Raw genomic sequence first — 27,077 nt, forward strand, 5'->3', positions numbered from 1 at the left:
TTTAGAAACAACTATTTAAAAACAACAGGGGAAACTCATGGCAAAAAAACATTCTTCATTCTGAAATCCCGTAACTTTGTTTAGAGTAAGCCAGATTCCTCATACTTTGGCTCATGTCTAGACTGAGCAGAGCATATCAAACCAGGTCAAGGATCTTGTGCAGTATGAGAGGAAAAAGAAAGAAAGGTCATCTTACTCAAGCATAAGCCAAATTCATTGGCAGGTCAAATAGATTCATACGGCAAACATAACAGTAAAAAAATGTTGTGAAACATATTAACAGAGGATATTGGTATCAAATGTGCTGGTCAGCTCTATTGCATTTATAGGCATATATTATTATGCCTTATACTGCCCTGTTTCAGTCATGTTAGCTTGAGCTTATCTGCCTCTAACAAAGAGCTTCAGTCCTAAATTCCTGTACATAAGGTCAGACAAGGAGTTTGTCACACTGAAATTACATTTCCCCATCAGAGACTATTCCCTTTCTCACTGGGCTACCCTTCCTCTTCTCTGTACACATTCTGCTTTTACACCCAATTCTGTTTTTTGCTATCATTTCACTATTTGTACAGACCTGACTACTTATCCTGCAGGCAGCCTTCTCTTCCTGCTCAGTACAGTTTACTGATTCTCTGGACAATAAGAGTCTGACTTTACTCAAGACTGTGCAGGAAAAGCCATCCTTCTCAGAGAAAGCTTCTAGATGTTACAAGTATCAAGGATTCGTTTACCACATTGGGTAATGAAGCAGAGCTAAAAATACCATATGTTCCTTTGACATTGCCCATTCATTACAATAAATGACTGAAATCTCTGTGACTGCGGAACAAAACATGTTTTATGTTTTTGCTTTTAAGTGAAGCTGTGTATAAAGCTCTTTGCCACTTGGAATATCCTCTTGCTGTTTTACATAAGAGGATAACAAAGTTTATTTGGAAAAGGCAGAGAAGCCTACGGCTTGTTTTCCTCTCATTTTCTTAAATGAATGAGAAGAGATCTTAGAATGTGAGATCACGGAAGTGTAACTGGCCAAATTTGCTCCGTTTTGAGAAAATATAGTAGGAAATTTGTTGAGACTGCCCTTCAGAACATCACCTCTTGCTGACAATTCACTGCACCAGATAAGCAGAAGTCCCTTCAATCATCTTCAAGCTTCCTATGCAATCTGTGTAAGTCTGTTTCAACAACTGAGATGGGATTATCAAAGCATGAGAAAAAACTGACACATAGGACCAGATTGTTTGAAGATGTTTATTTTAAGCCATTTCACATAGTCTCATTCACTATTTTTGTTTTTTGAAGTCAGAGAAAGAGAGGGAAATTTTTTTCTCCAGTAATTAAAACTCTGAAGGCGGACACTCTTGCCTGCACAATAGAAGAACTTACAATATTTTAAAAAGTATTAAAAAAAAACACATAAAAAACTCAACTAATTTCTTCCTTTCAAGTGCTGAAATGATCTAATGCTATTAATAGAAGATTCTTTCTCTGTGGAAAATTTATTCTATTTAAAGCTACTGGGGAAAAGCTTGAAAGAACAAAAAATTATTATTCTGACATCTGGCTATCGGTATAGCCTTTGGATGATGAGTTCAGCTAGTGGCTCTAAAATAAGTACATTTATTTGGAAATAAAGCAGAATGATCGACAAGACATCCTTTCTCCACACAGTAGCATGCAGTGGCTGCATACTTGCTAGAAGCCCACCCAGCTTGTCCCTTAGTGCTGAGGGAAGCAAATCTGAGGATACCAGATTGACAACACTGAAAAACACAGATTTTTCTTCATGCACAGAAATAGGCACAGCTAATGAAGCAGCATAACTTCCCCATGCTGCTGATCAGCGAAGCCTGACCCTGACCTAAATGGTCCATGATTAGCAGAGCAGGTGTTGGTCTGTCCCCATGATCTTCCTGCAGAGGTATGAAATTGATACTAGCTGTGATGACATTTCGTGTGGGCACAGGACTAAGAATTCCTGTCACAATAAATCAGCAAACAGAATACCTCCCCAGGAGTTTAAAGAGGACATTTTATACTGAATAGCTCATATCCTGTTTCCAGGCACCTGATCCATTAGGCTTTACTTCTTTGACATGTGCTCGTGCTCAGTGGTTTTGTGCACATGCTGACCGCACGGCCCAGGTGCCGTTCTAGCAATTTACTCCTGAGTTATGAGAGTTTTATGTCTTGTGCATTCCTGGTGGGATCACTCAGAGATCATATTTGCAAAAACACAGGGGTATGTTACCCAAAACATGTGATTCACAATAAAACCACCAAAACCAGAACAGAATGCTTAAAGCAGAAAATGAAATACATGTTATGATTTTGTTCTTTCTTTGTTTAATAAGGAAATGGAAACAAGAGACGTTTGTAAAAGGTACTGTGAAGCATTGTGCTAGGGATCTCTGAGTAACCCAAACAAGCCAGGGTTCCTAAATACCACTGCAGCATTTGTATAGCTATGAGCTCTAAAATGGAAAGCTAAGAAGCACCGTCAGTTAGCAGGGTGCTGAATGGGAGGAGTTATATATTTCCACGATCTATGCATGGCATTGAATTAGATGCAGCAGCTCAGATTCCGTAACACAACTTTTCTTCCACAAGGTAGATAAACCTTTAGAAGACACAGACACGAACAAGTAGGCCTTGGTTTACAAAGTCTTGGGCTGGTATCCAATAAATCTAGTTTTAGGGCATTTAGTATCAGATCAAAACTGTTATGGTCACAATGATACAAAGCGCAGATCTGGTAGAAATTCATTCTGCCCTCTCAAATGTGTTGAAAAAGATGCTGATCAGTCAACTTTGTTCCTGCAAGCTTTTTGCTGGATCAGGTATCATTTGTCTGCACCACTTGCACTTTATACCATATCAAGCATTGTCTGTCTTCCCACAACTGGCATCAATCTGGCATGAAAGCACAGAGCTGGCATAAACACTGTATCGCAGCTCTGGCTGATTTGACAGAAATATGATCATTTGCCCGTGCCTGATCTCGATGAAAGCTGTACTGCTGTTAAAAACAATCGTGCACAGATCTGGTGTTAACATCAGCCTCTCATACGACGGCAGAGCCTGTCGGTGCCAGAAGGTGATGTGAAACTAATGGAACGTCTCTGCCTGCCGCCCTAGCGCAGAGGTCTGGGTGGCAAGAAGCAAAATGAGACATCACATGGTGGCTCTAGCCTCTGTATAGATCACTTCTGCTCAGAGACCTCAACTTTCAACAGCAGCTACGTGCTACACAAACAGCAAGGAGAGTATTTTCGCAGGGCATGAGTCTATGCTGTGCAGCTGCATCCAGCAATGCAGCAGGGTGAAGCAGAACAGCTCCATTTTCAGAGCAAAATAGACCACTCTTTTCCTCATGTTTGCTTTTCTTTGGTTTTGGCTTTGGGCTTTTTGCTTACGCACTACAAATGCATGCATGCTTCACCCTCCCCAAATTCGGTAGATATTCTATAGTGTGTCTGTATCTACATAGTATATCTGTACGGTATATATGTATGCATGCAATATAATATATTATATTACATAACTACATATTAAAAAATCTAAAAAAATTCAAGGACTCTGCTGGTAATATGGATTTGATTATAAAATAGCTACTTCTCATCTAGGTCAGAGTGAGAGAGGGTTTGGGAGCTTGATTTTAGGGTGGCATAGTCAGCATCAGAGATCTTGTAAATCCAACTAAGCTACGTAGCAGATGTGCCCTAGCAGAACCCAGTGCAAGGTTTGACTAGCTCAGCCATGCTATTTCTAACCCATTCTCAGTAATGCACCTAATTCATCCTAGTAGCATGTATGATGACTTTCAAATAAAACAAGGTAAGGCACAAGTTAGAGGTTAAATTTCGGCATCTATTACAGTGCTGTCTTGAATGTTCATATTTATAACGCTCGAGTGCCTAAATGCACAGTGAAAGGATTGTGAACAGAGTTGAAATGCAGTTCCCATTAAAGGGTTCTTTAGCTTTCCTCACCTCTCCTGGTATTTTTTTCCTTGATTTTTTTCCTCTGATTTTTGTCTTTCCTCTTTTTTTTCTTTTTCTACCCCATCCCCCCCCCCCACCCCAGAGTTGGCAGAAGGGCAAGGAGAGAAGGGCAGTGCTACTTAGTATTTAGTCAACATTAAATGCGAAAAGCTTTGACAGTTAAGCATCTCCCAAGCCAAAACTGGCAAAGCCAGCTGAAAAAAAAAAAAAGTTCCTGTTTCAAATTTCAAACTTTTATTTGTTGAAAATGTTCCAGGGTGGCTGCAGGGTACACTGAGCCTGCCTAAAGTCAGGTTTAACTTATGTTTTGACCATTTAAGAAGGAAAACAACTCTATTCCTCCACAATGCACTTTGGCACTCAGCAAATAAATTTTACCATGGCAACTGTAAAGCCACTTGAGACATACAAACTCTTCAGTAAAGTGGTCCTTGGTATTTTGTTCTACAAACTGACCTGGATAATCGATGGTCATTAAAAATTATAAAAACCCCACAAGAAATAGCTTAATATCATGTATTCGTATCATGTTTTCCAATTGTTATGTTAATATAATAGCTAAGTCTTACATAATACTTTTTTGTAAGTATATACCCAAGTGCTTTACAAAGGAGGAAAGCTAAACCACAATCTGTAGTGTGACCTGTCTCAGCTTGAACCAGCGCTGGAAAGGGAACCTTCACCTCTGAAGATTGGTCTAGCACTCTGCCTTTTAGCTTCTTTAGCTAAATCCTGCAGCCCAGCAAATTCTGAATGCAGCCACAGGCCAAGGAAGTTCCACTGAGTTGCCCAGCGGCATGATATATCTTATCTTGCTATGAACATGAAAGAATACAGAAGTTGTGTGGTCAGCACTATGTGGAGTGAGTTCAAACTGAAGGTGCACAAATGGATAATGTACCTGTTTTTTTTTAAACAGACGTGAATGGTGTGTAGAATGACTGCACTGACAGTCACAGAAAAATATTTTCAATGACTGTAGTGTGCAGCTGTACATGAAGTATGTGCATATTTAGACCTAATTTGATATATAGTTGCCACAGCTGTATGTATGAATCATATAATAGCTGTGTTCTTGGCCAGTTCTGAATATGTACATGTAACTGCTCAGTTACACAAGCAAAACCAAGGATTGCCAATATACGCCTTTCTGCAGACTCATTTAATCATCTGTCTTTGACATTGTGGCCTTAGATTCAGTGCAAACAGAAGGACAACTTCACAGTTCTCACAATTTGCAGAATGAGACCTTGCTATACAAGCATAATTTCTTGCCATGATTTTTCTCAAAATAGATTAATCTTTGTAGAAAATGAGAGCAGAGGCTAATGAGGGTTGAGGCACAGATGGGATGGCACCAGTAGCTACTTCATATAAACACAGCAAAGTAATAGTTTCTAGCATGACATTTAATAAAATCAAGCCCTACTAGGATACACAGCTACAGGAGAATTTATTCTGAAGTCAAATATGATGCTGCCTGGCTGTCTTCAGTGGAAATACATGACACATGGTCTATCTCATCTCAACTTCTTCAGTTTAATCACACTTTTAATGACCAGAAACACAAACAGTTCCTTTCTCCTCTACAATAATGCTAATTTTCTTTCTACACCGTTTACTTTGAATAACAAGAGTTCATTTTTAGACTCCTGTTCAGTATTTCATTCAAAGAACTTCACAAGCATCTTCCAAATGCTATTTTGAAGCTTCAGCAATGTTCATTTGTGTACTGATAAGCAATGCAATTTTCCTGGGATTTTCTCCCCTCCCAACCAGAGCTCTGTCTTTCAGGACAAGGACAAGGGTTGTTTCTTGGTTTACTTATGAATCCAGCTCCATTCCCAATGGAGAGAAAAGTGAAAGCTACATAGACCAGAATACAGTTGCACTGTGGGTAATATATATATATATTGGCCCCTCATTTACAGGTGGTCCCTAAAATCTAAATGTTATTCAGGGATGTGTTGCCTTCTATTATGAATTCTGAATACTGAATAATGAACTACTCCGAAAAAAAGTAGCCCAGTGGGAAAAACATCAAACTGTGTTTTAGTAGTTATGGAATGACAGATACATGTTCGCATCTTGATATGTGTGCGCATAACAGTAACTGGCATTCATAATGGCATTTGGTTAGTTGCCATGCTATTGTATGCTTGGAAGTAAATCATATGGTGTGTCTTTTGGCATAAATTGCCTTCCAAATAATCACAGAAGTGCATATCCACAGTAAACGTCTGTATTAACGAAGGCCAAACCCAGTTTCTTCACCTCAAACTATTTAAAATCATGAGTCAGAGATCCAGAATCACAAGATTGATTGACTGATGGATTGACTTTGGATTTTATTTTGCCTTCAAGGATGTTCTAGCCTAATGGCTGCCTCCTCATTTCTTGTCTGCAGTCAGGAAGATTAAAAAAATGTTCAGCTTTTTACATGAAAACTGAAGATTCTTTGCAACTTCCTGGCTCCAGAATTTTATAGTCCCAAATTCCAAATGTGATACTCACTATAAAATTACACTAGTTGACAGCTCTGCAGATCCAAAGGCTATGAACTATGCCATCAGTTCATTTGAGACAGCAAAAGCTAGAGCTGGAGAATATATTATGGATAAAATTTTTCAGTGACACCTTTGAGTGGAAGAGTATCCTTACCCTCTCACCACCAAAAATGCTCTTATTAATATTTTTGTTATGAATCTATTTTTTTCAACTTCCTTCAATTTATCAAACGATGAAATGCTGAACATTTCCTTCAAACTGAAATTTTAAAAATACTTTTTCAGAACTGCCAGCATAGTAAAATATCAGTTATTCACATAGTTCCAAGGATCTCTGGATTTGCAGATTGATGCAGTTGCTGTCTCATTTTATTAATACAGTTGGGTTTCACTGTGCCAGTCTTTCTGGAGTATAGCATTTATCGCCTTCCAGATGATTGTTATATGCTATATTGAAAGGGTATTATCACCTGTCTTCCATCTGCCTGAGAGAAATAAGAAAAACTGGGAAAAGTTGTCGTTATCTGGGGTAATGGGAGAACCAAAAGGATCCTGCTGTTTTTCTCTACTTTGTGCAGCTGTTTGTAGCTGACTTCCAGTGGCAGCGCAGGTGTAACATGACAGTTACAGTCGACAAAGGGCACTGTGCCTGTGCCACACAAATAGGCCCCGTCCTATTTGTCTGGCACTGAAAATGAGGGAGAAGACTTTTGGCTTGCTGACATAGGGAGGGAAAGAGTCCTTTGCCTGTATTACTATTGCTAGGTGTCTGAATTGTAACATAGTCTTGAAAATTGCATTCCCCCCCTGCCTTTTTTTTTTTTCAGTGGGAGAGGGACAAGGGAACTGAAGAAAATTCTGGGATTTCCTTGGCTGTCTGGTTTTTGAACCATTAGGGCGCATGTGGATCAAATTTTCAAGGCTTATTCTCCAAAAGTGAAAATCAGAATTTTGCATTCTTAAAGTTTCTGATACTTGAATGTATTTGTTCATCTTCCAAAGTACTGCCTAGGTAGTATGGTGCTTGGTGATCATGCCTGGATAATCTTGCAAGAGGCTGAGATCTACTTTTAGAGAAAAATATAGTGCTGCAAAAATAACGTTAGGGTCTGATAGTTCAGTTTTCTGTGAGTGACAGAGCTTATTTCTTCTTGAAGAACATTAATAGATTTTGCAAATACACAATAGAAATTAATTAATTTTCTGGCCCACATGGTTATTCAGAAGAGCTTGATAAAGTGAGTCATAAAGGCTCAATAACCCATGGTTTAATTTAAGTTACCTGACTTCTAAGAAAATCTCAAGATTTTCTGGGGAGGGAGGTGAACTTGCTGTAGAAAGAATTAAAGAACAGGGAAGGACTGGGGAAGTAAGTCTGAGAAAGCCATCACAAGCAGCCTCAAGGGAAGATGGGATGGCAGTAACCCATGCTTCATATTTGAATCCCGTCCTTTGTTTTAGTTTTTAAGTAATACTTGGCAGCAAAGTTATAAATAAACATTAGCCAGAAGCAGAAGTTTGAGAGGGGGTTGGCTACATTAAATATTACAAGTAACTGTCAGATTAGTCACATGTGGCATTTTCCTCTTCAATCACTGTGCAACGGGTGAAGCTGAGCGTTTGTTGTACAGTTAACAAGTCATGGGATATTTAAACAAACCGGTACTTTCATCAGGTCATGTTTCTAGCATTTCATTACATTAATTTTGAAACTGACCCTGATTTTATACTGTAAGCCGTTATATTCCCTGAAATACATTCCTCTGCATATATGGAGCATGAAAAATTAATTCTATTAACAGGTATTCTCTAACTAGCTCTCCAGAGTTCTGTGAGCCTGAATTATGCTGCATTTACCAGTATCTTTTTAATTTTGCATGTTCTAGGTAAAAAAGTTTCCTTAAAAAATCATTGCCCTCTTCTCTATAATGGCAACAAGAAGGGAAGAGGATAGCAAAAAGTTCCTCATCAGCATAAATAAATTAAAATCCCCACTTCATAGAAGCCAAGAGGAATGAAGCTGCGATTAAATGTTTTAAGAGGAAGCTAGTGACAGAGATGACCAAAATGAAGCTCCCCAGACTAAATATATTGGCGACTCTCTCCACACCTGTATTTTTAAATGTGAAATAATCTACGACAACTGAAACATCTTTGAAGGTGGTGTGGCTGGAGAAGGGATTGTGATACAATGTATTTAAATAATGGGAGATCACATTTGCAGTTCTTCTGTATTTGCAGGTTAAAGTTCAGCTTTCTGTTAATAAGGCCAGTCTCGTATTTCTATCACAACTGTCTCAGGCTCCTCCTCTCTTTTTCATCTATTTCTATACTTGCCTGATGATGCCTCATTTTGCAGGGATTTCAAAGGTTTGCAAAAATTCCACAGCAGTAACCCATGTGTCATCCAGCAAGGGAGATCTATGTACACTACTTACAAACTCATAAAGTTCTACTTGCTGCATAATAGCAAATTCATGTTTAATTAGATATTTTTGTTTTTTTCATTATCCAGCTTGCATGTATAATTGTAATAACTGTGCCCATGGGGTAGGTACACAGCTGTATATGTAAACTGGACTGAGGCATCTGCTTGCACAGCTTCTCTGTAAATCTGGAGGTGGATATGTAAAAGCAAGTACATTACAGGCAGCCATGATAGGTATAAGGAAGCATCACGTGCACCTACATTGCAGAATGGAGAGCAAGAATTCCTCTGCTCTGGCCCCATTAGGAGCTGAGTGACACTGAGCAGGAGAACACAAGTGACAGGGCAAAAGCAAAGAGGTGCTTCCAGGAGCTGCTATGACACAAGGTGCATGGATTCCCTTTCACAGAGCGTAGTGGTTTTGCACTGCATAAGAGGCAGAAAGGATGTGGTAAAACTGCGCCTGACCTTTCAGCAACTTCTCATCCTAGCAAATGCCAGCAGTATAGCTTCCATGACCTACATGGCTCGGCGGTGGCTGGTGGGGAAATAGCTAGTTAGGGTGGGGAATGGCTATGGTGAAGTTTTCACAGTGTGCTTCCCCCCAAGCAGCACGACTATCCAATGGGCAGTGTTGCAAGCCAGAGAGATCTTGTGGAAAGACAAATCTGTAATGCAGGCAGCTGATATTGTAAGTGTGTGGCAGGGACCTATGTAGGCTGTACTGCCCTGCCCACTTGTCCTGCTGGGTAATGTCAGGTTTTTCCCTGCTGATGTGCAGAGCCTCCCCTTGGGCTTTTGGTCCACTAACATTTATGGTTCATGATTTTATTGGGGAATTAACAGGTTTTTTCTTTGCTGGATGCTGTTACGCTATCAGGTTTGTGTTGTTCCTTTGGCTTTTGATAAGCAAAAGCTCTGTGACAAAGTTAATCATCTTTTCGGCACATTCTGGGCTGGAAGCTGCTCTGTTTATGACAGTCCCCAATGACAGCTTGCGGCACCCTTGTGCAGGTTAGGTCGCCTGCTGACCAGGTGAAATGATTCTAACAACTCCTCATTCACACTTCTCTTACTTGTCACTTCAAAGATGCATTATTTGTTTGTAATGACATGTGGCAACACAGTTGCTAAATGCTTAGCAAAATAATTATGGTGTTGCTATGACTGAGAGTGGTTCATAGCAGAACTAGCTTTGGTGGATATATCAGGAAAAAACGTTGCTAAGGGGCAGCTCACTTGTTTTTCAGTAAATCCTTATCAGGAAAGATTAATTATTCTTCTAACACACCCAGTGTTGCCAGCTCAGGATTCTACCCCAAGTTTACAGTATTTGTGCTTCAGTGTAGTTATTTTTTCAGACAATTATCCATAAATTGGTCACTATTTACATTTCTTGACTCACTTTTCATAAAGACTGTCTATGTGCATGGGCCAAGGTATCCCAAACCTGGGAGTGCTGTTGATTTTTTTTTCTTAGTGCAGTCCTGCCACTGGCTTGTCTGGTGGCCTTGAGCAATCTGTTTCCTCCCTTTGGGCTTCATTTATCCACTTTGAGTAAAAAGGATACAAGTAATTTAATTTACTGTGAAAGGTATGACTATCATTTGCAATGTCCATTGGATTCTTAAGATAATAGATGGATGTCTGTTTAATAGAGAGGACATTCCTGGCAGTTGCTTTGGCAGGAGGGTGCCTTCCCCGTGACAAGAGCTATTCAGCACCATTTTAGGCAAAGAGAAAACTGATGGCTTTAGAATCATGCAGTGCTAGCGAGGGGGAAATGAGAAAGATGCACGGAGTTTCTAAGATGGCCCTGTTCTCCTCATTTGGGCAAACTTTAATTTTTGAATGCCAACCTTTTCCCTACAGTATCTCCTTAACTTTCCCATTGCCATTCATAGTATTTTAGGACAGCTTTATCTGGAGTTACGGGCATGTATTTCACCTGGGTTTCAAACATAGTATGCTTTTATCAACTTAAAAGCATCCTGTAGGCATCTTGCTTTTGGGACTATTTCAGGGGTTTCTTTTTAACCTAATCACCTCATTCTTATGTAGTACCTTTTCTAGAAATTAAGTACCTGTAAGCTGGATGCCCTGGGCCTCCTATCCCCCCACAACTGTATTTTGGCTGTTACCCACTTAAACCCTTTTGAACTGAGTCCTGAGCACCACTCAAGGTCATATTCAGAATGGTATCTCTTCTCGTGGGTTCTATGATTAGCCATTTGATTAAGCAGTCATTTACTGTGTCCAGAATTATTCATCCCTACATCACGTCCTGAAGAGGCAGTGACCCAGGCTATATGAGGGGAGTTGAAATCTTCTACTATTGGTACTTGTCTGTAATTTAGATCTTTTCCTTAACATTTCAGCTCCTGAAGTCTTACAATTTCTTTTCACTGAAAACTGAAATTTCCAGAGTCACATTTAGGTGTACTTTATTCGCTCAACATATTTTTTCACTGAGATGGTTATGCAAATATTAATAACCTCTGTAAACAAGAACAAACCACACAGGAGAAACGCCTCCTTAACCTGGTCCCTGAAGAGCCATTTGGAACAAATGCCTGTGTGCATAATACAGTTTTTTCTAATTAGCATCTCTGGCAACAAGCCATTTGGGTATATTTGATATGCTTTTATCTTAAGATGAAATTTACATTTGCTGCTAGGTAGCTCTGACATCTTCATTCTTGTTTTAGATCTCTGTCATAACATGATTATTGTGTGATCACTACTTGCAGCAAACCGGCCCCTATTTGTATAGGGTTCAGGCTTATCTACAGTGATGGGCTCTAATCATGCCAAATAAGGAGGTTTTGGTTGTTAGGATTTTTTTGCAACTTATCTCTTAGATTTCAAAAATTGTTGTTGTAAAAGTTGCAAGGCAGATTTTTTTTTCTTTTTCCTTGGAGCCATATAACAACTCCAAGATACAAGCTGTAAAAACAACCAAGAAAATAACTGATAAATAAAAGTGTCTTTCTGAAGAGACTGCAATTTAAATATAAAAAAAAAAAGGGTTAGTCAAACTTTACAAGACAGACTGTGGCACAGACTTTTCCAAAGTTTTGACCAACTGGATATAGAACACATCCTTTCCTTAGTCCAGCACTCTAACCACAAAATTTTTTCCTACCACAGAGAGCTAAGTCCTCTCAAAAATAATTTTTCAAGGACAGATTCACAATCAGTGTTATAAATTATTACAGCTTTTATGAAATCAATTGATCTACCATTGCATATATCAACTGAGGATCTGCTACAGGACTGTCCAGTAAAAAATAAGTAAGTAAAAAAATATACATCAAATGAAAGCACTGTCATAAACATTAGAAATAGATAGTAACGGGATTTCTTGTGCTGTGAAAAAATCCATAATTTTCAAAATTTTTATGTTAAAATAGAACCTTATTTTTCAATTCTTGGAAACAATGAGAAAATTTTCCCAGGTCACAGTAGGAACTGTTGTCTAAATCAGAGCATTCATTCAACTAATTCAGTTAAAGCATTTTCACTATTAGGTTCCTTACCAGCTGCTTTAGTGAAAACTGAGTCTTTATTCTGAAGTGGAAAAAAGGATGGAAAATGTCATACCATTGCAAAGTTACCTCTCATAGACATCACTTTCAGAGATTAGAAATAGAAAAAGCAAACTGCAATAATAAGGTAAAGTGACTGCTACAAATCAAACAGCAATCTAATTCAGTTCACCAGACAGGCCTTTGGGATTTTCATACCTTATGTGCTTAATCACATTTCAGATTATGCATTCTTTAAGAAAAACATTTCTATTTCCCCAGGTTAGCAGATTTCTTCCTCCAAACAGCTTTGTACTCCATTCTCTCTCTTTATCACAAGAGCCTGTTAAGTGTTTAGGTCAAAACCACAGAACAGGAAAACACTAACACAAAATTGGAAATCTTTTACGCACTCTCAGTTGAGATTTGTACACCTCTAACACCACAAGGAGAGTAAGGAAAAGTATTCCAGTCACACAAGTCTGAAGTTGTACTGGGCAGTTGTCACTGTGACAAGACCATGCTGAAGTAAATGCTACCCATGATGCTAGCCATATGAGGTCTACTATAAATCAACTCCTTTTCAATCCTCCAAAAACTACACAAATCACATTCTGTTAACTCAGGGTTGCTTTATAATCGCAAAATAGTGCCAGATTTCAAGCAGAAACAAGGGATTGGTGGTGGACAAAATATTTCCACACATTTGAGATCCATAAATTAATCAAGTATAATTTATGAACTTGTAATATCAATAATAATATACCATTCATGGCATGCTCTTGTGTATAACATTTAATGCTTACAACATAGCCACTACAAATTATTACAGGTATGAGGACTGGCACTACTAGGAATTACACATTATAGATTTAATTTATTGACTAACACTATAAATCCAATGGCAAAAACCATATTGATCTTTTAAAGGGAGATTAAAATACTTTATCTAGGTTTACTTAAAAAAGATGTTAACCCCAAGAGCCACTGAAAGTCTCCTTAGCCCTTTAATGTGTATAATTTCACTTCTTTTTTAAAGGGAGCTCTTAACCTGGATTATTTCAGTGCTACACTTCACAACATTGCCTCAGAAACCATTCAGTGGGCAAAAATGAAGGACAAGCTGTTGAGTGCAGGATGATGAACTACATGTGGGAGTGGAAATAAATAGCTAAAGGCAGAACAACTTCTTAATTGGCTTTACCTTCAAAGCACGTGTCCTAAAATTTTGTCCCAGGCTTAGATTTCAGAGAAGAAAAATTGTGCCTGGGAATGGTGAAGTGTAGGATTACAATATGAAAGAGAGAAAGATCTGGAGCCAAAATTTCAATAGAGACAAAACTCAGTTGGAGAGATTTAACGGGAAAAAGAAAAGTTAAAGTCAAAGCACACTACCATCAACAGCCTCAAATGGATTCCAAGATTTTGGACCACTGTTTCTCTATTGGAAAATACCTAATGGGTTCTGGTAAAGGTTTCATCTTCATTCCTATCTGCTGGTTCAGTTCAGTTACCCTGTTACTCTGTGCAGTAGATCTACTGGCTGAAATACTGCTGATGAAACAGTGATGTTGATCTGTGTGGCAGAAGGTCTGGGGCTCTTTTAATTTAGATCCTGAAGTCTTTACTAGAACTCATATGTGCATGCTGTTAGCTACATAATCTTAATGCAGTATTCTGTAGTCATTCACTGAGAAATATTATCACCACTGTATGGTGGCTTTGCTGCAAAAGTTGTGAATCGGTCAGGGAACTGTGGGAAAAGGTAGATGGAGAAGGCCTTGGAGAACTGGGTTCTCGCTCCTACCCCTGCCAGACTGCTCCAGGGGGAAAGGAATAAGTTATTTAAACAGGGTGCTCATCTTGAAACTACAGTTGACATGCAAAACTTCAGGTAGGTAAGAATCCACAACAGAATTTAGTAGACATTATTCTCTAAGCATATAAAATGCTGCTTTATCTAATGGTTCTGGAAAATCATAGTATACATGTCTCAAGTGAGGCAGTCAAAATTAGTATTTTTAAATCTCTCTCTGATGCTCTGCAAACTCATCAACTATGTAAGGTGGACACACCAGCCCCACACTACTTAGGGCTTTTGTGGAGCAGGTACTGTAGTGATAGGCGCTACAAAAAAGCTTCTGAATATATTAATACTTCTGCCTTCATAGATTACTGGAGAAAAATGTGTGTGATCATGCACTTTAAGGCTGCATCATAATGCGTATGCACAAGGAACCAAATGAAGGTTGCGTAGGCAACCATGATTCTGGCATTTCCTAAGTTTTTAGTGCTTGCCTTTAAAATCTTAATAATGTGCTCTTAATATAGTGGCTTTCTGGTATATAACATGTAATTATCTGAAACTACGTATGTGATGTTTTCTCAGTATCTGGAGAACATTTTAGTTTGTGCTTTAAAAGGCTCCTGAAGAATAATCATTATTTAACTAAAACATCTTTGGCTTTCTTTTCGTGTTGCTTTTGTGTGGAAGCCACTGAACAGCTTTTCACATACCAGATGAATAATGTGTAGGAAGAGTGAGAGAGGAAGGGAATTGATGGCTTTTTTTTTTAAGTATGTGAATTTAGTTTCACCAGGCACTTTATTTTAATCATAATGCACATCCAAATTTATTTAAAAAAAAAAAAAGGATCTCCTTCTGAATGCTTCAATATGTTGTTCTATACATTATTGAAAAAGTTCATATTTTACAAAAAAATACATTTCTTTTCAACTGATTTTTTAAGTTGTAGGTTGAAAATGAATATACATCAGCGTCTTAAATACTAGGTAGCATAAAAACATTCTGCAGCTTCAAATTATACAGCAAAATGCAATCATACGCATGCTGGACAACTGTTAGATTACCTGAGCAGATTTAAAGGTTTCACAGAAATAAACTTTCTTACACTGTTGGACTTTTTAGAGAAACTCTTTTTCTCATCAGTGCCAGGAGGAAAGAGACCAACTATCCAATACATGTCTAAACTAAAAAGCATTGTGACATGCAGTGGGAAAAATTCCCCATTCCTTGCCCCCCCCCCTTCTCTGAAACATAACTGTAGACATAAATCCCTCTCCCTACTGAAAAAGTGTATATATCAATATTGAAATGAAGCACGTGTAATAGACAGTTATGCAATTAATCTGCCAGCACCATCACTTATTCCTAGTTTTGGAGGAATACATTCATGGTTATGAAATGTATGATTTTTGGAGCACGAAGTATGAAAGAACAATCCTACTTTTTCAGCTAAAAGATAGCCAATGGATTTTTTTTTCCTATATTCATAATGATCACAGAGATAACACATTATTGCATATTGTATCACAAGAAAAATATCATAGGAGTCCTAACTCCTTAATGTTAAAAGCTAGCTGCATACCCTCAACATAGGATCTCAGCAATATTTAAAAAATGCCCAAAGCTTTAGGGTACATAATGTCCACTCAGCTCAGTTAAAACTCCAAGTAAATATGATAGATCAGTTTAACAATATAAGGCATCAGTAGCAAGAAGTAAGTATTTATCAATTTTTCTATTCATTTCTTCTATTCCTTGCTACTTACCCCTGAGTGCTGCTGTTGCTCGGAGCACACAGAATGCAGCAGCTCAATCCGAGGAAGAAAACGGTTATTTCCTTTCACCTTCTGTTACTGTTCTCCCTTGAAACTCCTTCACTTTTTCTCTTCAAGTTGCATAGGAATACAAGGATAGACCCTTTGGGCTCTATCCAGGTCTGTTTATATTATGTAAAACAGATGAATGCATTTCCTATTTTAACCATGAAAATCATGTCTTCGCTGACAGGCGCCTGGATCATTAATAGTATACTGTATGCAACTGTGAAAACCCACGTAATGCTCAGAATTCGGCTCAGTTTTCTAAATGAAGAACCAGATGAAAATCTGCAAATCAACTTCTCTTTGTTGCAAAAGTTTCTCTTTTTGTCTCCTGTAGAAAAAGCCAGAAGTCACTGTTTAACCAATACAGATTTTTCATTGGAAATGCTGGAGAAGACCTCTAGACTTGGTTTAACACCAGAAACAAAACACATTGGAGATGTTTTGGTCATTAAAGTGCCTCTAACCCCACTGTAACTTTCGGTCTGCTACCACATCAAACTTGTGATTCCTTTCTCCCAAGGCAATTTTGACTTATAGCACTGTCAGCAAACTGCTTCAGCACTGTTTGAAAAGATTCCAGCTTAAATTATAGTAGTGAAAGCCTGTTCTGGGCTTTTCCCTTACTATTTTTTCTAGAATATTTAAATTTCATATTATTCCCCACCCAGTCTTAACCATACTTCCCAGAATTCAGGAAAACAGTCTTTCCTTCCTGCAATCCTAAATGCCTTCATTAGGGAGACTTAACATTGAAGTGTTTTGGAAAGGCAGATGCTCCAGATTTAAAAGAAACAAGAGAGGACTCTCAGTGAACAGCTGCATTGCTCTCAGCTTCAGGCAAGCTATATCTCAGAATGGTTTTGTACATTATTTTGTCACTGGGAACATATTATTACCATCTAAATTTAAAAACACTGGCTTTCTTGCATAAAGGCAAAAGCAGACTTAAAACCACAATGACTGTTCTGTTCAAGTATTCTATGCCAATGATGCAGAAAATAAGATCAAAGTGAAAAACAGTTCTTGTTTGAGAAGATCTTTGCTTGCAAGGTGTCTGTACAGAACTGGCCAAAACCACAGGTATAAGAATTCTTCTACACTTTCAAATACAATCACTATCCACAGTTCTGTGCTGAAATCTCATTCTGCAGCTGCTTCAGCTCTTTGTTGACTGCTCAGAAATATCTTGTCCCTACTATCGAGCAGTATTATTTTACATCTGTTAGTAGATTGAAATGTTGGACATTACACCCATGTTCCAAAGTTATAATTTTTCAGTTCTAAAGGAAAATATTTTTAAAATAAACCAAGCACTGTCTGCTTCTGTAGATATTAGGTCATATAATTCTTGAAATTGTGTTCTGGCAAACAATTCCACTTTGGAGCTCTGAGCATACCTCTTGCTCTTAAAATGGCTAGTGAACTTTCAAAATCCAGGGAGAAAATTTAAACAATTTTTAAAAAAATCTTATGAATTTAAACTAAATCACAGGGCTTTTTTCCCAGTGAAATATATATTAACAGTTTCTTTCTCTAATTAAGTCTTCTTATGCATCTTCTACAACCACCCACATTTATTTTCCAGAGTAGTTTAGCTGGTGACTGAATGATCCATTGCAACTCAGGTAAATTGCTTGTTCTGAAAAAAGTGCACTAATCATATGGATAATATAAGATTGATTCATTTTAATTCAATGAATACATGTAAAACAGAGACAGACTTTCAGTCACAAACAAGACTTCAATGGACAGCCTGTTACTTATTCCCTGAGGGATACTTTAAGGAACAAGTTGAATGAAGTACTGTTTCAATGACTATTAACATCACTGGGAGTCTTTTCAGTAACGTCAATGGCATAACTTAGGTAAAAAATTTTGTATACATATATATATAAAATATATATATACGTTCTACCTAAGGACTTCCTTACATTTTCTGAGTATAATTTTTGCATTTCAGAAGTTTCTGATTCTCTCTAGAAGGGGAGCCAGCCCAAAAATTTGGGAACTTTGCTTTTTGATAAATCTGGGTTTCCTGATTGTTTTTATGTAATTATGTCTGTAATGTGACAAGAGATTAAATATCTTAGAGAACTAAATGCAATGACAAGATGAAAAAAAAATCCCATTTTTTCTTTTAGTATTTAGTAGAAGTTTGCTAGTGAGCATTATCCTGACCCATCAATCAGTGCCTGGCCGTTAATCTAACTATTATTCAGTAAGTTCTTGCTATTATAATCTCTCAGGCATGTGCTTTAAAGTCTAACGATCTTTCTGTGTTGTATCATAAGAGAAAGAAGGATGTTGAGTCATCTTGTAAGTCTCCTCACCTTGTTGCTGGCAAGACTAGCCTTTTCTGAATGATTCCTGAATGGAGGAATGCTAAAATTGGGCAGGTAAATAAGGCTCTGATCAGAATATTAGACAGCTGGGTAAAGTAGGGAAAAGTGTAAGATAAATTTGAACAAGGAAAATGACAAACATCCTCATATCTAAAAGCATATTTCCTTGCTTGTATTGAAGTCCTTAGTTAATTAAAAAAAAAAAAAAAAAAAAGACAATTACTATCTCACCATTCTGTGTACAGAATTCATGCCTTCTACTTACTGAAGTTCTGGAAAAAGCTATGACAACCAAAGGCCTAACTTTCAAATGTAAATAAAAAATATTAAGCAAAATCTCTATCAAAAAATAAAGAGACTAACCCAGCAAAGTTCCCAAACATGTGCTTAAATTTAAGCACATAGTCTTAACAGGGTTAATAGGATTCCTCTGTCAGTGAGATGCCTTATGCGCAAACATGCTTCTTTGAGTTTTAAAACCAAGTCTGCTAAGCTTCTAAATACTTGAAATTTAGGCACACAAGTTTGAAAATCTGGGAAAAGCTTCTTAAATATTTTGCTGGAAAATAAAACAGATCTTGTCAGGTTTAGAAGTTTCTATGAATCATTCCTCTTTAGGCCAACCAAACTGGTTGTTCAGCAATGGAGGAGTTGTGTCATGGCCAAGCAGGTAAATGTTGGAGGGCTTCTGAGGCTGACTGCAGCGACCAAGGGAAGTTGAAACTTTTGATATAGGACTGAGCTAACAAATGAATGAATGTACTGAGCAGGTTGATGTTTCGTACTCCTGCTGATGGGCAGAATTCCCCAAAAGCTTGAAATGGCTTAACTTCAGATTCAGATTTTCCATTGCTATAAATAAAATAGAACTTTTCCTCCTTAACAGGACCCAGACTTTAATCTTAACTTTTTGCATGAGACTCAGAACTCTCATTTTTACACTTGCATATATGAAGTGCCTCTGGCAACTTACACTGCAGGAATAAATAATATCTACAGTGAATTTATGCCTTTTAAAAATATCTCTTTAAGAATCTGAACTCCCTTCATACACTTTGGTGTTCCCTATATACTGGAGAACTAAATTTTTGTTAAGCTTTTCTTAGCAAACATACTTCAAGTATGTGAATTTTGTAAAGCATCCTAAAAGTTTCATGTAAAATTGTGTGCATGTGGTAGTAGTTTTAGATATAATATTCTACCTTTCAGCTGTCAGTGCATTTTTATGTTAGAAGACATTCATTCATTTATGAGATCATAGATCTTCTTTGGATTACAGCTAAAATATAAGATATTCTTTGCTGGTATCAAATGGTGACCCCTTTCATTAAAGCTGAGCAACGTTCCATCTTCCAATGTTTTATTGTGCAGTTTGTTTAAAAGTCTTTCAATAAAAAGAGACTAAATTGTCAAAGTTACCATGTAATGACTTGAACAATTGATGTAGCACAAACTTGGCATACAAAACCCTATATGGATACTGAAAAGCTTATTTCCCCATTGAGGAAGGGGTGGGGGTGGGGAAATTGGCTAGGTTACCTCTTGAAAATCCAAGGTAGTTTGCTTCTGATTCTTGTTTTTCAAGAAAAAATGATCATGTGAAAATTTGTCTGTGTATCAGAATGCTGAGTGCTAATTTTAGAACTCTTCAGATAGAATCAGCAGACTCTTTGAAACACACTGAAGAAAAATTGGCATTTGAGGAACCCCTCTTAAACAGGTTTTAAATTAGGTGAAATTAGGACTATAACTTACTCAGTATTTCTTAAATACCCATAAATTTTGTTTGGACTCAATTTTGAGACTTTCTTCTATCAGATTTAATGCATACCTATAGAAGAGGCATATTCATAAACATTGGAAACTACTCTTTAAACCAGAAACTTTGAGATTAGATTTAGAAAGATTGTAGAATGAAACATTTGTTCTATTGTCATGAACCTGAAGAAATTCCTCTTATTTTAAAGCTTGTTTCATTTGAATGCACTTAACATGCTTGGATTGCTTTTGTTACTACTTCAGTAATCAACATTTGTAACCTTTTCTGATTTGGAATTGATGTTATAGTAGAAAAAGAGAGACCAGATATTCCAATATATTCCTGGAAGTGGCTTTAAAATGTCCTAAAAAGTATTTCCAAAAGCTACAAAATTAATATACCACTCTCCCTTTGTCTCTTGATCAGCTCTAATTAGGATATTTTTGGGTTTTAAATGTGGCAATAAGTTCCTTTTGTTTCCTCAATAAGGCCTTTTGTCATTTTTTTATTTTTAGCATCTGTCATAAAAATTTGTTGTATGTGTAAGCAATTTAATGGTTCACTGAAAAGTTGTTATGCAACTGAATTGTATAAAATCCTGCCCCAGCCCAGAAATTACTGTAAGAGGGAAACAGTGAAATGGTGAAAGGCTCAGAATTTAAATATGTTTTCTGTTTCTATTTATTACTTTTATATGTGATTTTGTATAGCTACTCTCTTCGTTACCCTGTGACTGTAAGAGGGAAAAGAAGATTAGGTACCTCATGTTGAGAGATCAGGAATAAGATAGCTGCTGCCTATTCCTAGCACAGTCAAGGCTCTAGAGTCATAATTTAACCAATGGGGAATGTGTAATACCATATCTGTTTTACATAGGTCTGAAATTATTATTTCAAGAGTATGCCATTGCTAGCTCCATTTCGTTGTTAGTTTTTCAAACAGAAGCCATTCAGTGTAATGCTGAGCTATTATTAAAATAATTAAGCCTGGACTTAACATTGTAGGTGAAGAATGATAAATGCAGTATTCCAACTGCACTAACGTCAGAACTCAAGGGCTTCCTATCAATACTCATTACAATCCTGTAAATTAATACAGTGGATGAGAAATATTTTCAATTGGTAAAGCTGTCACTGATACAGCTTATTAGCTACTGTGACAATATATACAGCTATTCTGTCTCTGTGGATCAGGATGCAATTAATGCAAAGGGAAGATTCTGCCAGTATTACTCACTCACATCACTAAATCATACATATTTCTGTTGACCATTGTTGTGATTATCTACACAGCAAAGCGTTACTCTATGAATGAAAGCTGGATAATTTGACTCTAAACTGATTATACGTAAGTACTACTCTAAAAGAAGTGAAAGACCTAACATTGCATTTTTTATTTCACTGGCACTGATTTCCACAGGAATAAGAGCTGATGTTAAGGTATTTGACAGAATAAAGAAATGTAATCATGCTATACACTTGTTTCTGCAATCACAAGATATAACTTCATAATTCAGTTTATTTTCCAACCATAGCATCGTCTGAGAAACTAGAAACTCTTTCTTGCAAAGAACCTTTGTATTGGACTAGGTGATCTTCTGCTGTCACTTCCAACCTGAATTACCCTATGGTCCTATGATCTGTTTACGTAACCCTTACAAATAAAATCCATGTCCACATCCATCAATTATTTACCTATATTTTTACAGATGTCCTAAATGTATGTTTTTGACCTTCAGGCAGAAACACTGAAGCACAATAGAAAATTCCACTTGACCAAAGATGGAAAAGCTTAGAAGCCTATAAATTATTCACTACTCTAGACTGCTAGGGTAACTTTTGTAAAACAAGAAATAGCAAGTCAGGTTCATTTTGGCTCAGTATAAAAAATGCAACCAGCAGAACTGGAACAAGTGTTGATAACCAACAGCTGGTATTGTTTAACTTCTTTGTATTAATTTTTGTATTTGCAATGGAACTTGCTGGTTTGTGGTCCAAATAAATTTTTGAGGCAAGCTTTACAGATGTTACCTAATATCACACACAATACGTATTTCTCTTCTCACCTGTTAAAATAACTTCTAACATTCATCACTGCAGAGCATATCACTTGAAATATGGATGACCATTTTTTCACCAGCCAACATTAAAAAAAGTGAAAACAGCAATGTCAAAAAGCAGTAGCACCGAACTGCAATTCCCTTTAAGAATTTCTCCTATCTCTTCTCACATTATATGAGCCTTACTTCACAATTTCTCTTGCCTTTTCATTTGAAATTGTGACAATCTTTCTAGAGTATAAAAATGAGAAGGCAATTTGCACACTGTCTAAAAGTATGTATTTTGTTTGCAGTCAGTTCTGAAAACACAGACTTCTGTCCTCCCTATACACAATAAATCATTAAACAACTGAATATAAGCATACTGTCCATTGCACAGGCCATAGAGCCTTGAAACCATATTTTCATTGCTCTGAGGACTAAAACTGGCTAATGTTTTTATGCATATACGTAGATCCCAATTAGCATGTCATGAATTGTTGAATTTTTGTCTAATAATGCTTTCATGGACTGCTGTTTTGGGCCTTGCTTCATCAGCCTCCCTCAAAAATTGCTATAAGAATTTGAGACTGGCTCTACATTAATCAGCTAATAAGAGTAAGATATACCAACATGACATATATCCTTATACAGATACGTCTATCTCTAGCACTGGGTGTACCAGCGATACATTAATGCGTACCAGAGAAAGCCACTCCAATATTCAGCACCAAGGTCAGCTCAGGACTACACACAACCAATGGAAAAGGACCTTGATTCATTAGAAAGTCAAAACTCCCATCAAAAATATAGAGCAATCTTGAATTAATAAAACACTTGTTGGAAATAAGCAATCCTGACAGAGAAGATTTTATATGAAAAAATCTAAACCTTAAATTTTACTCATTAACTATATTCTTTATAGCACATTCTATGTGGAATATAATGTAAATGGTTAGATGTGAGATACAGTTTGTAATTTTACTCTTAGTAATGCACAATGCAGCGGCCTGTATGTGTGGTGGAAGAAAAGCCAGATGAATTGTGCGCTGCACTTGCATCTATTTTTCTTTGAATTGCCTGTATACAAAATATGGGCTAAATTGTGCCTTTAGGCACAGTCTTGAACAAAGATCATAAATTGCACAATCTCAGAAGACAAGGTATTGTAGCACAACTCCCTCTCTGCTTCATGATAGGCCACGCACAAATTAACTTTTTTCAGAAGCAGTCTACAGCATGTCTGCAATGTCTCAGATGCATTCACTAACCAGGGCATTGCATTGTTACAACAAAAGTCTACTTCTCTTCCCACTTCTCCTTGTCTACTCCTCAACTTCATCTTCCAGATAAGAAAAATGTCATAGGTAACAGACTGCATGTATGCCCCCTTATATCCAGACTGTCATGAGACAGACATACATTTTCACTCCCTTAAACAGATGTATGTAGTCTTTCACAAACATCTTCAGTTTAGCTGACTTGTATTTCCTTTGAGTGTGGACTTCCAACATGGAGATGCATTGTGTAGATTGAGATTAATCTATTCCTGACCTTAAACTGATCTATGTGCATGTGAAATGCTAACTCAGAAGGCCTCTAGGTATTTTACACATGTAAAAGGGCAAATGAGGTCCTACGGGGTTTATTATGAATCAAGCCGAAGAGTGCTTTAATTTTTAGAGAATGAATTGTCATAAGTTCTGAACAAGACTTTGGCAATCCACCAGTGACAACAAAGCTACACTGACAGTATAAAACTTCTAAAAATTCAAAGTGGTTGTGTAGACTATGTGTTGTGGTAGTAGAAAATTCTGGTACATAGTCCAAAAAACTAAAACAGCAGTAAGGTTAGAAAATGTTCCCAATGCAGTAGCCTGGAATATGTAGTATCACTAGAGAGAACATGGCAATAATGCATATGGGAAATCCCAAAACAAAGAGGAAAGTCAATCACTGTACATTTACTTAAGTAACCAGATGATACAGTACTGCACACAAAGACATTTCAGCCTAAAAGTCATCCTTTACGTGAATCTAAGGGGCTTTTTTACATGGCAATGCTAACAAAATCTAATCCAAATTATCTAACTGTGTGTGCTTGGAGTAGTTTAATTAAACCACACTAAATTTGCATGAATATTCTCTCTTAGAATTAAAGTAATCTTAATTCAATTTAGGTTCATTTACTTTGGAAAAGAATAAAGCCAAATTAAATTGAGCTTACTTTAATTCTCAACATGAGTGTCCACATAGATTTTAATAGTTAGTTAATCCACTGTACTCTCATAAATTAAACTGCATGGATTTTCATAGTCCCTGTTTATGTAAACAAGCTCTAAACACACTCTTATGTTATTTCAAGACTGTTCTATTTTCTATTACACTCCATATGGGCTAATTTAACAGTCACTAGGAGGAGCCAAGTATTAGCAGATTGTTCTTAACTGAGACTGTATTTTCCATCACTGTATATAAAAGACAATTTTTATATATATTCTCTGAATTACAGTCTTTAATATAGCCCTTCAGGTCTTAAATCTACTAATGATGAACAAAAGAAGCTAGATATGATTCTTTAGGAAAAAAAGAGTATTTATTTAAATTCCAAGTCTAAAAATTATATGCTTAAAGATGTTCCTTTGCAAAATAGCTTATAGCATAAGAATTGGATTTTCTAGATAACAGATGCGCTAAAACCACAATTTGAAACAATTCTTGGACTATGTCCCAGCACAAATCAATCTTATGGATTCTGAAAACGCTAAGACAGATCTTGAAATGGTAATTAATTTGATATGATTTTGATGTCAAAGAAGAAACTCTGATATATAGCTGTTAAGGCTCTAACTCAACAATTATAAACAATGGTTTTTTAAGTTTCACTGTTCCCAAATTTGTTGGGTCCCCTCATTACTTTCAATTTTTTAAATGTTCTCCTGTTCATGGGGTGAGAAACTCTATCTTTGGCTGCAACTCTGTTCAAATCACAGCTTGTTGGGCATGGTTCGTGTTAACTGTGATTTCAGCTGGCAGGGCACTAGATTAGCTGTTGATATCAAGCCAACATTTAATTTTGTTTTCTTGAGTCGTCTGTTGCCAGTTCCCATGACAACTGATCTTCTAGCCTTCAGATTTACTAGAGAAAACCATTAAAATGGCCAGGAGTACATGTAGAGATTCTCTGAAGTAGATGGAAGTTCAGCTGTTTTCTTCAATGGAAACTAAAAGATTTTCAGCTTTTACTTTAGCAACATGTGACTTCTGTTCATGAAAACACAGATGTTCTTGTATTAGAAAAATAGAGTGAATGGTAGTTTTTAACAAGAAATCTGATTTAGCATCTTTCTACTACATTTACAGAATGAAGGTCTTTGTGTCTAAAATCATGTGATGCAGAGGATAGGCAAAAATATTTTTCTATTCTCATTTGCATAGCAGTAATGAAAGATGAAATTTAAGATATGGATTCTTTTCATCTTCACTAGAGTCCCTGTACATTTCAATTTCTTGTTTCACAAATGTGTGACTTAGGTAAAGGAAGTGTCTCAGGAAGACATCATCAGTGCACTAAGTCAACTCGGAGGTTGTAACAGATCAGAGGAAAAGGCCAATCAGAATGCAATGGGAGCTTCTTGAAACAAAAATACCTTTCGCTATAAATAGTAGTCAGTGTATATAAAATAGGTACAACCCATATACCCACAGATTATGAAAGCATAAGAAAAAATTAAATAGCATATTGGATCACAAGCAGTCCTTCTAGTAGAATGTTAATACGCAGTGGTTATTACTAAGACCATCTCCTGTTGAGTTTCACAAGACTTTATGCAGGAGTGGTTTCCAAAGTCTGAATTCCACCTTCCTCTTATACACTGTGTTTGAAACATTGCGAAGCACTAAGCACCCCCAAATCCATTTGAAATAAATGGAAGCACAAATAGAATAGAAGAAGGTACACAACTGGTTCAAATACTGTTAGAGACTTCAGAAAAACCCCCAGACTGTCTCTTTACCTCTTCATCAGGTAAACATTTGCCTCTAGCATATGGGAAGAAAAGAAACAGCTAGACAACTTTGTCATTTGATGTGGATATTCCTCACTGTCCAGGAGCTTGTACTAATAAGCATTATTTGCAGGAGGATGTCCTATTACCCCAGACCTCCACAGAAAGTGCAGCAGGCACTGCAATGCTTGCAAACTAAGGTGTGGACACAATATTCATGATTGCATTCTAAGAATTAATGGCCCTCTGCAAAGGCAATAGACTAGAAGTTTTTATGCACCCCATTCAGTTTACATTTCATTATATTTTGATGACTTTTCCAGGCTGGTTCTTCAACAGCCATTCAAGATTGCTTTCCTAAATGTGAGGGTACATAGGCCTATCATCTCAATTAAAACAGAGAATAAGGCAATTACACTGACAAGAAGCTACCTTGCTTCTCTTCTCCTCCTCTGCCCAGTAGATGCAGTTAAAACATTTTAAAGATAATGGGGGTGTATGTGGGAGAAAGTGAAAGATAAGAAAAGAGAACACACCAGTTCCTCAGCTTAACTATCCCTATTCCACTGAAAACAACCATTTTTCCACCAGCTGAAAATCCAGCCCATTAGAAATCACAGGTGGTCAAGTATATTTGGTACCAGTCATACTGCATGTAACTAAGTGGCTTTCCCTCACAACAACTTTTTCCTCATTTCAGTATAAAGCCACCCTTTGCACTGGATTGTTGTGACTGGTAAAAACTGGTGTAAACCAATGACAAAATGAAGCACTGTGGCTGGGATGTATGATTGCCATCTTTCAATACTACAATGGAGATTAAACAACTGCA

General features: G+C 37.0%; 1 protein-coding gene and 1 long non-coding RNA gene across 4 annotated transcripts in view; one reads left to right on the forward strand and one right to left on the reverse strand.

Annotated features, from left to right (window-relative positions):
* Positions 1 to 27,077, reverse strand: part of PHACTR3 (phosphatase and actin regulator 3) — a 116,362-nt gene that overhangs the window by 65,732 nt on the left and 23,553 nt on the right. The window contains exon 1 of one of the 3 annotated variants that reach the window (XM_069804114.1): positions 16,043 to 16,197. The exons of the other annotated variants lie outside the window; for them this stretch is intronic. The gene's annotated coding sequence lies outside the window, so the exon portion shown is untranslated. Of the gene's footprint in view, positions 1 to 16,042; positions 16,198 to 27,077 lie in introns of those variants that run through there. 3 annotated transcript variants of the gene reach the window in all.
* Positions 1 to 27,077, forward strand: part of LOC138689341 (uncharacterized) — a 108,956-nt gene that overhangs the window by 52,809 nt on the left and 29,070 nt on the right. The window lies entirely within an intron of this gene.

This window comes from Haliaeetus albicilla, chromosome 2, assembly GCF_947461875.1.
Source record: "Haliaeetus albicilla chromosome 2, bHalAlb1.1, whole genome shotgun sequence".
Classification (NCBI taxonomy): Eukaryota; Metazoa; Chordata; class Aves; order Accipitriformes; family Accipitridae; genus Haliaeetus; species Haliaeetus albicilla.